At 48.2% G+C, this 12500-nt stretch overlaps 1 long non-coding RNA gene across 1 annotated transcript in view; it reads left to right on the forward strand.

The window, feature by feature from the left end:
* The first annotated feature begins 7248 nt into the window (after positions 1 to 7248).
* LOC121714272 overlaps positions 7249 to 12500 on the forward strand; it is an 18339-nt gene continuing 13087 nt past the window's right edge. Inside the window, exon 1 of the long non-coding RNA XR_006033072.1 lies at positions 7249 to 7364. This is a non-coding gene — a long non-coding RNA (uncharacterized LOC121714272). The remainder of the gene's footprint in view (positions 7365 to 12500) is intronic.

The raw sequence follows: 12500 nt of genomic DNA on the forward strand, positions 1-12500 counted from the left end.
TTGGGTTAGGTGCGATAGGCTCGTTTTTGGTTTGCCTAATGTGAAATAGACAGGAGAAGAGAGGAGCACTGTGTTTTGGAAAGGTGTGTGTGTATCTCTGCGTCTGTTTGTACACACACACACACATACACACACACACACACACACACACACACACACACACACACACACACACACACACACACACACACACTTATGTGTATGTGCGTGCACATGTGTTAACAGGAAAGGTGTGTACTGTATGGGCTTGTGTGTGTGTGTGTGTGTGTGGGGCTGAGGTATTAATCTTCCTTGTCAGTGGAGTCCAGATGTAGAGGTCTCTCTCTGAGCACAAAGCTGGACTCAGCAGTCTGTCGGGCACAGGGACTCTGCTTGGGCCGGCTGCATAGGGCTGGGGGCGAGAGTGGTGTGTGGGTGTGTGTGTGTGTGTGTCGGGGGGTGGGGGGGGGGGGTGGGTGGTGCGGTTGGTGGAGGGTAATTGTTTAGGGGTGTGGGGGTAATGGGGGTATCTAGGAAGGAGAGGGCAGGAGGGACGACACACAGCAGATTAGCTAATGATATTAACAGGAGGGGCCTTTCAGACAAAGCCCAGTTGTAGCAATTAGTGCAGGAGCGGAGAAGTTGCCCTGTGGCCTCGGAAACACACACACACACACATATAGATACACACGCACACAAATAAACACACACACACATACACACACACCTGCGCTTTCCAGAACCCGTCCATCAACGACTTTGTGTTTGAGAGGCTCACCTTTTTAATAGTGCACACACACGCGCACGCACACACACACTCAAACAGACACACACACACACAAACACACACACACACACACACACACACACACACACACACACACACACACACATACACACACAGACACACACTTTCAAACATGCACACTAACACGTAGTGACATAGTACGTGTGTGTACACCCTCACACACACGCACGGACACACACACTCATACAGACATACAGACACACACACAAACACACACACACACACACACACACACACACACACACACACACACACACTCACACACACACACACACACACACACACAAACACACACACACACTTTCAAACATGCACACTAACACGTAGTGACATAGTATGGATGTACACCCTCAGTCACACACAAACATGTAAACACATTCAGAGACAAAGAGAGAGACACCCCTCTCTCTCTCTTTCTCTCTCAAACATACACACACATACACACACACTCATACACACACACTAAAAACACACTCACACGATTACCAGTTGTGCCAAACAGTAGTTTGCCAGCCACCATCAACCGTCATCCTTCGTCTGACAAACCTGAGCCCCATCAAACACTGAGCAGGGGTCAAAATCACTCGCTAGGGGTCACACACCCTCGCCGCGGGTCGATGCAAGAACGACAGCAGGAAGTGACCTCTCCCCTCCCCTCCTACGCCCTCTTTTTCCCCTCATCCCCCTCTCCCTCCCTCCCTCCTACTCTCTTTGTTCCTCCAGTAGGCAGAGCTGATGCACAGCGTCCGTAGACAGCCGCCCAGTCGGCCGCTCAGCGTGGGGCCACAGGTATTAACCACCATTTGTGTTTACACAGGCAAAAAAAAAAAAAAATCACACCTGAGAGCAACACAAACCTGTATGCGGATGTAAAACAAGCGGCCAAGCTGTTTTGGACATATGGCAATGCCGAGCCTCGTAATCAATCATCTGTTTTTTTTTAAATATATTTTGTTTTTCATTTTTTGTTTAGTTTTTTTTCCGTTCACATCAGGAGAGCTATCAATAGCCGAAGATGAATGCTCACTCTTGGCTCAAAGCGTCTGTTTGCGAGCGCGTGTGTGTGTTTGTGTGTGTGTGTTTGTGTGTTGCTATACAGAATGAAAGAAAATGCAACGCCTTTGGAAAGTGCTGCTTCATCTGCAAAGGGTCTTTGAAAGAGCAGCATAAACATTATATAATAATAGATGACCACAAAATGACCACTCAGAGTTTCCGACGCTCACAGCAGACCAGGGGAGCTCACCTGGATGCTCCATGGAGAGGGTTCGTGAGTGTGTGTGTGTGTGTGTGTGTGTGTGTGTGGGCCAGTGTCTTTTAAGGTGAGCTCACCCACACACTTCAGTGCAGGTGTGTACATGTCAGCGTGTGTCTTTCTGTGTGTACGTGTTTGAATGTGTGTTTGTTTGTGTGTGTGTGTGTGTGTGTGTGTGTGTGTGTGTGTGTGTGTGTGTGCGTTTGTGTGTATGTGTGTGTGTGTGTGTGTGTGTGTGTGCGTTTGTGTGTGTGTGCGTGTGTGTGTGTGTGTGTGTGTGTGTGTGTGTGTGTGTGTGTGTGTGTGTGTGCATGTGTGCGCGTGCACATGCGAGCGTGTGAATGTGTGTGTGAGTGAGGGCTGTTTGTTCCTGCACTTCCACACAGCCTTTAGTGTAGGTGGGATCTTGGAGCTGTCAGAACCCTGGAGAAACAGTGGCCTGCTCACACACAATGAGTGACCGTTGTATTGGGCAGTGTGTGTGTGTGTGTGTGTGTGAGTGTTTCTGTGAGTGTGTGAGTCCATGTTTTTGTGTTTCCCTGTGTTTAATGGTGCATTTGTGTGCAGGCTTACTGTAAATGTGTATTTTGTGTGTGTGTGTGTGTGTGAGTGTGAGTGAGTGTGAGTGAGTGTGAGTGACTAACCTGTGTTTGAGTCTCGACAGATGCATTATGAGAGAGCCGTAGTATCATAATTGTCTCTCCGTTATCTGTGAGAGTTAACAGCCGGACATCATTAGATAACAGAAATCTGTGATGAAACACACACACACACACACACACACACACACACACACACACACACACACACACACACACACACACACAGATCAAAGCGAACACACAGCTCGAGGGAATAACAGGGCTATGGCGCCTGACGGCTGTGATGGTTTTCAGGCTGCCTTTTGTTCTTGTTGGCTCTGGTGTTGTGCCTGGGATGCGCTCACTGACAGACTTACACACACCCTCTAATCCCGAGAAGATTTGGTTTGACTCGCTCTGCCACTCGCTCAGTCCCATCGCTGTGTTTGCACGCGCCTTAACTTTTTACAAGTGAAACATTCTCCCCACCACACCACCCTCTCTCTTTCTTTCTGTCTTTCTCTCTCTCTCTATTTCCCTCTCTCTCTTTCTCTCTCTCTATCTCTATTTCCCTCTCTCTCTTTCTCTCTCTGTCTCTCTCTCTTTCTCTCTCTTTCCTATCTGTTTCTCTCTTTCTCTACTTCCCTCTCTTTGTTTCTCTCTCTCTCCTATCTATTTCTCTCTCTACTTCCCTCTCTCTGTTTTTTTCTCTCTCTCTCTCTACTTCCCTCTCTATTTCTCTCTCTCTCTCTACTTCCCTCTCTCTGTTTCTCTCTCTCTCTCTCTATTTCCCTCTCTATCTCTCTATTTTGTCAGAGTGCTGCTGCATATTTTTATCTGCACTTTATCCCCCTCGTTCCGTATCTGCTGCCTGCAGTAGATTTGTCGGTGATGCGGTAATTGTGCCTTCTGTTTTTATTGCGTTTGACAAGCTGATTGATATTCTCCTGTGTTTGTACATTTCTCAGGATATTACAAATATCCATCGCTCCTGTCTTCCTTTGTTCTTTATTTCTTGTTCAGTACATCCCCCCCTACACACACACACCTTGTCTTTCGCCACTCTACATTACTCCCCCCCCCCCCCCCCCCCCCCACACACACACACACACACACACACACACACACACACACACACTCCCCCTTTCCCTTTCCGATCCATCGACAGAAGTCTTCCTCGTCTCCCGGAGAAAATGTATTTCAATTAATGCCTTAACGAAAGGTTAAAAGGAGAAGTGAGCTGGCGAGAGGGTGAGAGAAGAGACAGTTTAAATAAGGTTCCCCTCCACCACTGCCCCCCCCCCCCCCAGGCCGGCACATCTTCTCTTGGACGGCCACGCTTATTATAATGCTACTTATCTAATCCAAAAGGTCATCAGTCCACACTATTAATTTGGCAGCCTCAGACATTGACATACTAGTTCCCCCCGCAAAGTGGCTGTTCATCGCCCCGGCTTCTGTGTCTGGGAGAAATTAAAACAGGAGCGAGGGGACTCCTCTCTTTTTTTTCTCTCTATCTATCTCTCTCCATCTCTATCGCTCTTTCTCTCTCTGGCTCTGTCCATCAGTGTGAAAAATGACTCCTTGTCCAGGCAGACCGGCAGTGGTAGCCACAGCAAACCAAACTAGCAGACAACAATGGCCCCATCCAGCCAGGGCTATGTTGAGGCCTTGTTTAATCAAAGGAACAGCGCAAATCAAAAGCCCCCCCCCCCCCCCCCTCTTTTATACGCTTCACTTGGAAAGTTACAGATGCTTTGAAATTGCTTGAGAGTTTTTTTTTTTTTTTCGATCAAGTTCAGAATTCCTTCTTCTTCTGCACTTGTCAGTCTTTTCATGGAGTCTGTACTTCTCGCTCCCAAACACATACTGTACCTAAAACCCACTGGACCGTGCTGTGTCCCCTCTCCGTTCCCTTACCTTCTTATTTCCTCGCAACCCTTTCTTCACCCACTCTCCTCTACTCTGTATCCCCCTTTCTCTCTCTCTCTCTCTCTCTCTCTCTCTCTCTCTCTCTCTCTCCACTGGTCCTGCTGCTCCCCCGCTCCTTGCCTTAGCCCGTTTGATTCTGGGTGAATTAATTGCTCATCATATGGGAGGCGACACGCGATTAGTCTCAATCCTGATAATAGTGTGTGTGGCTTCGCCGGGGGGAATACGCTGCCAATTTGCTCGGCCTGCATCTGCCAAATGATTCGTGTTTACACGCCACTTCCCCGGAGGGGCGTTTGTCACAACGCGACTTCTTACATTTCAATAACGCACTGGCTCCCAAGACAGACACACACACACACACACACACACACACACACACACACACACACACACATGTTTGTCTTCGTCTCTTTCTACACACTGAGTGGCTTCTCACAGATAGTGTCTTTGGCCAGATGGCTGTATAATGTTTTTAACACACACACACACACACACACACACACACACACACACACACACACACACACACACACACACACACACTCACACACACACACACATACATACACTTACACACACACAAGAGTAGGCGATGCTGTCAATTTTTTGTGTGTATTTAAGACTTGGGGAAGAGCACCGGAGATGTTTTGTTTTTGTTTTGCTAATTTTCCAAATATGATTTCATTTCACACATGAATGGCTCAGTGGAGGACAGTAATGTGAGCCTACGCACACTGTATGCTTCTTTGTGTGTGTGTGTGTGTGTGTGTGTCTGTGTGTGTGTATTTGTGTGTATGTGTGTGTGTATGTGTGTGTGTGTGCACATTGGACTGTGTGTGCCAGAATTTCTGTATGCTTGCGCATGTATGTATGTATGTGTGCGTGTGCGTGCACGTGTGTGTGTGCGCGTGTGTGTGTGCGTGTGTATGGATATGCGTGTGTGAATGAGTGTCCAGCAGGCCTCCTCTCTGGTCTTAATCTCTTAATGATATGACTGGTGCTAGACTGGTGAGAGTGATGGTCCGGGGACGGCCGAGGCAGACTCCCTGATTTGTAGCTCACTTATCCCTCGCTGGACACCCACCCACCCCTCTTCACCCTTTTGACGGCTGCCATGTCCCACCTCTACACAATCTCTCAAATCAACCTCCCATCCATCCATCCCTCTTCTCAAACGCCTGAGAGGACCATGTAGGGTCTGCTAAAAGGCGTGTGTGTGTGTGTGTGTGTGTGTGTGTGTGTGTGTGTGTCGGGGGTGGAGAGGACATAGGAGATGGGATAGTGATGAGTGTGATCTGGAGGAGTACACTGCAGACTCGAACGTGTCCTCCCCACCACCATCCTCAAACGTGCCCACCCCACCTCCATCCTCCCCACCTCCATCCTCAACCCTTTCTCTACCCACCCCAAACTAATTCTCTCCCTCTTTTCCCCCTTTCTCTCTTCCTCCATCTTGTCGTTCTGTCTCATCTCTTCCTTCCTCTTCTCTTCTTTCCTCTCCTCTCCACCTTCCCCATCTCCTCTCTACCCTCTCTTCTCTCTTATCTTCCATATCCACTCCTTTTTCCATTCCACCCCCCCCTTTCCTCTCCATTACCTTCTCCTCTCTCCCCCTTTCCTCTCTCTCCTCTTCCCTCTCTCCCCTTTCCTCTCTCTCCTCTTCCCTCTCTCCCCCTTTCCTCTCCATTCTCTTCTCCTCTCTCCCCCTTTCCTCTCTCTCCTCTTCCCTCTCTCCCCTTTCCTCTCTCTCCTCTTCCCTCTCTCTCCCTTTCCTCTCCATTCTCTTCTCCTCTCTCCCCCTTTCCTCTCTCTCCTCTTCCCTCTCTCCCCCTTTCCTCTCCATTCTCTTCTCCTCTCTCCCCCTTTCCTCTCCATTCTCTTCTCCTCTCTCCCCCTTTCCTCTCCCTCTCCCCTCTTCTCTCCTCTCCTCCCATCCCTTCCCTACCTCTCCTGTCTTCTCTATCTCCTCTCTCTTTCCTCTTCCCTTCCATGTCCCCTCCCTTCATTCCGCTCCCCTCTCTATCCTCTTTCTCTCCACCCCCCCCTCTCTCTCTCCCTTCCATTAATCACCCCATCCTAATTAACAGGCCGGTTGTCCCTGGCCGCCTCACTGCTGAGAGGGCCCAGCTGCTCCCAGCCCCGAGGACCAGACGCGCGGGCTCCTGCGCCAGCCTCCCGGCCTCCTCGCCTCCCTCTTAGCCGCCCGGCTCCAGCGAACGCATTACCGACCACCACCCCACCAGCCAGCAGGCCCAGCCAGCCGGCCAGCCCACCGACAGGCCTGCTAACGCACACGCATGGGCGGGTGTTAGAGGGGAAAGCAAGTAAAAAAAAGTCCTACCATGTGTTTGTTCCATCCATTCACTAAACCAGCTGATTATACTGAGCAGCAACTCTTCAGCCATGATGAGCTAATGAGTGAAATCACCTGTTTTTAAGTGAATTGGTGGAACCAATCAGAATCAGCTTTATTGGCCAGGTTTGCGTAAACAAACAAGGAATTTGACTCCGGTTAATCTTTGCTCTCAAAGTACAACACTCACTTACCATATAATGGGTCCAGTAGGACTTTTTAAAGCGCTGTAGACACCGGCGCCCACCTGAGTGTCACTTGCCACGCACATCAGCGCCCACGTTTTTAACGGGCAAACCCAGGATGATCAGTGGATTTTTATGGAGCGGCGCCGACCAAATAGAACTGAATGGTAATTTACACAGCGGCGGCGATAGCGGCAAAGTGTGATGCTGGTGTGCGGAGTGGTATTGAGAACAATGGAATCTGATGTAATTGAATGTAGAAAGCGGAGTGTGCTGCACTCATGCCGATGCCGGTGTGCGTTGGCCTTTTACTCTTTGAAGCCGGGTTTTCCCACCTCTGATAAGGGGGTGGGGTAGAGGGGGTGGAGAGACCAGTGGAAATAGAGATGGAGGCATGTAGTCGGATGGAAAAGGGGAGTTAGAGGGTGGATGGAGTTCCATTGAGGGTTGGATAGACCAGGTGAGGTGGAGATATGGGGGGGGGGGGGAGCACTGGTGATGGGGGTGGAGGCAGAGCACTGGTGATGGGGGTGGTGGGTTGAACAAGAGGTACAATGGATGGGGAATTGTGGGAGGCAGGGGAGTGCAGGTTGAACAAGGGAAATCTACCTGGGGTGGGTCAAAGGGCAAAGTTCATAGGTCAGCCCAGACAGAGAGCAGTGAGTGGTTAGTGAGAGTCTTCTTCACTGTCAGCGGTACCGTAGCACACTAATCAGATCCACAGTTCAGAGAGGGAAGTGTGTGTGTGTGTGTGTGTGTGTGTGTGTGTGTGTGTGTGTGTGTGCTCAGACAGGTGCAGCTGTGTGAAAGAGTGTTTGAACAGATGAGGTGCTGAACTAATGGGAGATGTGATTGGGGGGAAATCCCTTTTGAAACTGCACCAGGTCCCACCGCAGGATCACTGCAGGTCTAAGCTGCAAAGCCAGTCTTAAATTAGCCCAACCTGCTGATTTAATATCTAACGTTCTGTTCAGTTCTGTAGTTTTGTGTGTGTATTTGTCTGTGTGTGTGTGTGTGTGTGTTTGGAGGTGCAGCTGTATATGTATATGTATGTGTATGTTAGTGTATGTGTATGTGTATGTGTATGTGTGTGTATGTTTTTGCATGTGGGGTGTGTGCATGTGGGGTGTGTATATGTGGGGTGTGTATAAGTGGGGTGTGTGCATGTGGGGTGTGTATATGTGGGGTGTGTACATGCGCATGAACACATTAACTCCTTTGTGTTGTTGTTGCTTAACTCTTGACACTTTTAAATCCCATCTTCAAACCCAAATCTCTCCCATAGCTTGAGAGTTGAAGCAAAGCCTGTGGCGTTTCATTATTTCTCATGCAAATTATGGTCTGTCTTTTATGTCGTATTGTCCTATTATTTTGTCCTCTTTTATGCATTCATTTTTCTTTTTATTTACTGATGGTCATAAGCTTTAATCATCTTGACTATTCTGTATTTCGGTCAACATCTGTTGCTTTTATATGCGGTTTTGCAGAGACATTTGGATTGACTTGACTTTGACTTGACTTGACATGAAAACATTAAAAGCAGACATACTGTATGTACCCATGTAAATAAAACTGTATTTTTTAGCTTTTCATCAGTTTTACATAGAACATTCAATGAGGTCCAAATGTTGATGAATGCGTAATTGTAATCACTCTTCTCTGTTATGTAAAATAGGTAAGAAAGTTGCCATATGTTCAAGCCTTGCATTGCACAACTACATTTATCATTTATTAGACACTTTTCATCCAAAGGACTTACATATGTCAATTCTATTACAAGGGACTGCATTGTCGCCGAAGCAACTCAGGGTTAAGTGCCTTGCTCAAGGGCACAGCAGTGGAAGCCGGGAATTGAACCCGTAACTTTTCAGGTTACTGCATGCTAGCCCAGCTCCTTAACCACTACACTACCACAGCCCCCAACTGCCCGCAACTAGTTATAGTGACATTGGCCGGTCTATAATCTTCCTCTGTCTTGGCCTTGGAGTGTTAAGCAGAGAGGATTTAGGAAAAGAGGTTTCTGTACAGGTACAGTAATACCCAGGGCAAAGTAGGGGCGGTGCTAGTGTAGTGGTTAAGGAGCTGGACTAGCGTGCAGTAGCCTGAAAGTTGTCGGTTCAATTCCCGGCTTCCACCGTTGTGCCCTTGAGCAAGGCACTTAACCCCAAGTTGCTCCGGGGACAATGTGATCCCTTGTAATATAGCTGACATATATAAGTCACTTTGGTCAAGAAGTGTCTGCTAAATGTAATGTAATGTAATGTGCAAAGTCAAGTTATGAGCACAGTTCAGATGACATCAGAAAGGCCCCAACTATAGCCAGCAAAGCACGCTTGTGTATGAAATGAAAGACTTGACTTGACGGTGCAGGAACTGAAGCTGTGTTGTGGGGGAGCTGAGGGAGCTGATGTTTACCACCATTGTTTGCACTTAGTAGCTTGTCTTGCTCATGGTGTTAAATTGGCAAGTAGAATAAGCGTTATTCTTTGCACTTTGCCTGACATTGTTGGCCCAATTTTGGCCCAAGCTGTTTAATGTCTGGTAGGCTATGAGGTGAGGAAGAGGGTTTTTCTCTCTGTGTACTCTACACTGGAGTCTGTGCATTTCCCATTCAACAAAGTCCAACTACTGTATGATCTGAACTCTAAGTCTTGTCCAACTACTATATGATCTGAACTTCTAAGTCCATTAACTCATTGAGTGCCAAAAACGTAATTTCCTTCCCACGTTTTTCCTTCCCATGCGTTGAGTGCCAAAAACGATATATCACGTTTTTAGCTTTTTTTTAAATTACGAAACTAGACACTCTAACACACCTTATATGTGATTTTCGGAACTCTGTGATGAATGGAAATGAAATATATGATGATCGAAAAAGGATGACGCATGCACGTCAGCTCAACCAGGCCATTTTCGTGGGTCTATCACTAGGTGGCAGTCTCGCTAGGTCACTTCCCGGAAACTTTACAGGCAACACTTTATATTTCATGAAAGACGTTATATCTCCATTTCTAGAAAAAAAAAAGTGATTTTGATGAAAACTAGCCACTGTTTAGCTTGCGATTTCTCAGGAACAGAAGTGTGTAAAAATACACGGTTTGCACCCACTGAGAGCTCACCTTTCAAATGAGCCATTGTATGTGTTCATAGCTATAACACAGAATATGCTGTGGCTGTACAAAAATCATCAACAATGGTCTAGATTGCTGGCACTTCCGAAAACAGCTTGGCATTCAATGAGTTGTGGGCTATGCTATGATGATTGATAACAGACATGGAGCCTTATAGTGGTTCTCAATAGTTTATGTTTAGTATCTGGCAGACGCTTCTGTCCAAAGCGACTTCCTGTATATGAAAATGTTAATGTTAATGTTAATATTTAATGTTAATGTTAATGTGTGTGTGTGTGTGTGTGTGTGTGTGTGTGTGTGTGTGTGTGTGTGTACTACGAGTGAGTCAGAATACGCTAGGGGGCGCTGCTGTGCTGGCTTGCATATGAACAGATGCTGCCCTCCTTCTCCACACACCCCCCATCCCAAACTAACTACCCCTCAAACCCCCCCCCCCCCCCCCCCTCAACTGTACCCCCGGCCATGCCACCATCTGTTGGCCCCACTGAGCCGTGGGATCGGGGAACGGCTGCACGCGAGCCCGGCCGCCATCGCTAGCGCCACGGCCAGACCACCGTGCGTCACGCGCTTCATCTGTCTCCCAGCAGGGGGCACTGCAGCACACCTGTCAGTGATGGAGCTAGCGAGAGCGCCGCGGTGAGGCTGGCTAACGCACCGGCTAGTGGCACAGTGCGGTGCAGCGGGAGGGACTTGTATCTGGGCTGGTGTCTGTTTAGATGGGTGGATGATGTTTGTGTGTGGACATGCCACAGTGCTCAAAAGAACATGTTATATCATGTGGTATGAACTTGAACAAACCACTTACACACCAGAAACTATCGGGAAACTTTCAGTCTTCCATACTACCCAATGACTTACTGTAATTTCCCAACTATTTGCCACTGTTTATACATTGATTTTGCAAAACTTCTTCAGCTATGAGGTTAATACACGGGGGCAGTTAATATGGTATTAATATGTTTTTCTTAACTTGCATAAAACACTGTCCTGCGATTTATACACAATGCGGCTAACACACAGGAAATTACTGTAATGGCTTTAATCCCTTTTTTAATGTCAATATGAAGAAGCTAATAACTTTCAGATGTTAAGTTGAAGCGGAAGAGAAGGAATGTGAGTGGACAGTGGACTGTGGACAGTGATTGCGTGAGGCTGGGGGCACAATCTCTAAGTGCTATTATTTCCAGTAAGGTTGTGTGTGTGTGTGTGTGTGTGTGTGTACATATACATACGTGTGTGTGTGTGTGTGTGTGTGTGTGTGTGTGTGTGTGTCTGTGTCCCAGAAGCCATTGTTTCCAGTCAGGCTGATGTAATGGTAGTACAGTTATATTATTTTGGAATGGTTGCTGACCAAGCACCCTTGAGAGGGGTCGGGGTCCAGTCTACGTGACCGCTGCCTCCAGACTGCCGTCCTCCAGCCCCCCTTTGCCCCCCCACTAGATTCAGTTCTCATCACCCCCCCCCCCCCCCCCCCCCCCCCCACACACACACACAGACCCGACTAGGAACCCCCCACCCCCCACCCCTGCATCCCACCATGCAAGGGCTCTGTCCAGGTACGAAGGGTCAAGAGCTCCATGAAGGCCCTGGATCGAGGTGAGTGCTCACCCTAACCTTTAACCTCCACTAAATCCCCATCACCCAGCAGGCCTGACCACATACATTGGTTACACGTGTGTGTGTGTGCACGCGTCGGATTCTAGATGTTATACAGCAGAGAGCTCTGATGCTCTCGCCGCTACGGCAACCAATTGCCGAGAGGCGGAGGAGGAGGAGGGGGCGAAACGGGCCATCATTTCTCTCCCATTATTATGGGATGTCAGGCGGAGGAATGTATTAATCTAGCGCTTGGGGAAGAGATCCGGTGCACAGTGCATTAAACCTGACTTCATTAAGTACTGCCCGGATACAGTGGAGTGAGGGGGCCTGTGTGTGTGTGTGTGTGTGTGTGTGTGTGTGTGTGTGCGTGCGTGTGTGCGTGCATGCGCGTGTGTGCACGTGTGTGTGTGCGTGTGTGTGTGTGTGGAGACGGGGGGTAAAAGAAATAGAGGAAAGATTTAGCATACAGGTTGAAAAAAAATAACAGACCTGACGCTACATGAGGCAATCTAAACATGCCCCCCCCACCCCTTCACCCTTTCTACCTGCTTCCTGTATACGCCCATCCAGCCTGGCGTCTCACTGGCGGCTTATGTAGTTATTTATTTATTTGTATTTTTTTTTTTATGTTATTTTAGCTCCCGTTGACACGGCAAAAGACAGGAGCAGGATTG

This window comes from Alosa sapidissima, chromosome 7 (genome assembly GCF_018492685.1).
Source record: "Alosa sapidissima isolate fAloSap1 chromosome 7, fAloSap1.pri, whole genome shotgun sequence".
Lineage (NCBI taxonomy): Eukaryota > Metazoa > Chordata > Actinopteri > Clupeiformes > Clupeidae > Alosa > Alosa sapidissima.